The following is a 1,597-nucleotide window of genomic DNA, read 5'->3' on the forward strand; positions in this document are numbered from 1 at the left end:
GTAGAAGACACTTGCCCAAGGTGCAAAGGGAAACCGGAACCATGTGTTTGCGAAGCAGACTTCTTACCACATAACCACGCAACATATGTGTGTGTGTGTGTGTGTGTGTGTGTGTGTGTGTGTGTGTGTGTGTGTGTGTGTGTGTGTGTGTATACACACGTATATATGCATACACATATATATATGCACACACATATATATGCATAGCATATACATACATACATATATATATCCGAAGATAATCTCGATTTATGTTTTTGTTGTTGCTGTTATTGGTATTTTTCTTCTCCTCCTCCCCTTCCTTCTCTCTTTCTCCTTCGACTTCTTGCTCTCTCTCTCTCTTCTTCTTATTCATCTTTCATTTTCTCTTCTTTTTTTGCTATGTTCATATTGTCTTGTTTTGTGGGAGAGGGTTGAGAGGGGGCGTGCCTCCTTGTATCTGTTCCTTTGCCTCGAACACACGCTCTGGTGGTTTCGATTTTTATTGTTAGATGTTTCCTTTATATCTTCATGGCACTCCTAAGATGTCTGGGGAACAAAACAATTCTTTCTCTCTCTCTCTCTCTCTCTCTCTCTCTCTCTCTCTCTCTCTCTCTCTCTCTCACACACACACACACACATAATCTCAGAGAGTCAGAGACAGAAAGAGAGAGAGTATTGTTACTGGCCAGTTATTTGTAGGAGCAACAAAGCAAAGTTCTCCATCCAGTCAAAGATAAATACCATTTGCCATACATAGGTTGGTTGAAACGCAAGCTACAATAGGTTTCATACCTATGATAATACAATGGACGGACAACCTTGTATAGCATTCCGCGTATTATCAGGCAGTCGTTCAGGCTTTTGTGTGTGTGTCTGTGTGTTTCTTTTCATAGGAGTAAAATATTTCACGGAAATGCGACAAAGGAATGCACCTAAAACAATAAGAAACACTCAAAAGGCGTTGACTCGCTTAACCCTCAACACACAACATATATAATTTGAGTTGGGTTGAGTAACAGATGGACTCAGTTCCTCATTTTACTTGTAAATTTCCGAGGACCTGAAGAAACAACAACTTACGCCTCGGATATTCAGAAACAATTTCTTTGCCTCAGAATATCCTAGGAGCTGGTTGTCTTTTGTTCACATCCGAGAAACTTAAAGTAACATGAGGATCTATGGTCAACTTATATGAGTGTGTATGTGTGTTTTAAGATTTCTTTTTTCCCTAACAAGGATGCAAAGAATACAATTATAATCCGAATGAGAAGAGAAAAAAATATTTTAACACATATTTAATGACAAGTTACAAGTGTTTCTGTGCCAACTTTGCTTTCAAAGCCAGTTCACGCAAAAGTTACAAGTGAAAATTTCCGTAATATTTGCAGGTCTGAGGAAGAGGTACTCTAATGTTTAAAACCGTAAATATTACGTAAATTTTGCGTAATATTACGTTTGCGTGAACTGGCGTTGAAAGCAGAGTTGGTACAGAAACAGTTGTAACTTGTCATTAAAGATGTGTTGAAGTCTTTTTCTTTTTTTCTTTTTGTATTGTATTCTTACTTGGATCACTCATATACATTCATATATATATATATATATATATATATATATA

The 1,597-nt window shown here is 37.3% G+C and overlaps 1 protein-coding gene across 1 annotated transcript in view; it reads left to right on the forward strand.

The window, feature by feature from the left end:
- The window catches only part of LOC106873993 (protocadherin-15-like), a 115,246-nt gene that overhangs the window by 62,744 nt on the left and 50,905 nt on the right, over window positions 1-1,597 (forward strand). The window lies entirely within an intron of this gene.

This window comes from Octopus bimaculoides, chromosome 19, assembly GCF_001194135.2.
Source record: "Octopus bimaculoides isolate UCB-OBI-ISO-001 chromosome 19, ASM119413v2, whole genome shotgun sequence".
NCBI classification, from domain to species: Eukaryota; Metazoa; Mollusca; class Cephalopoda; order Octopoda; family Octopodidae; genus Octopus; species Octopus bimaculoides.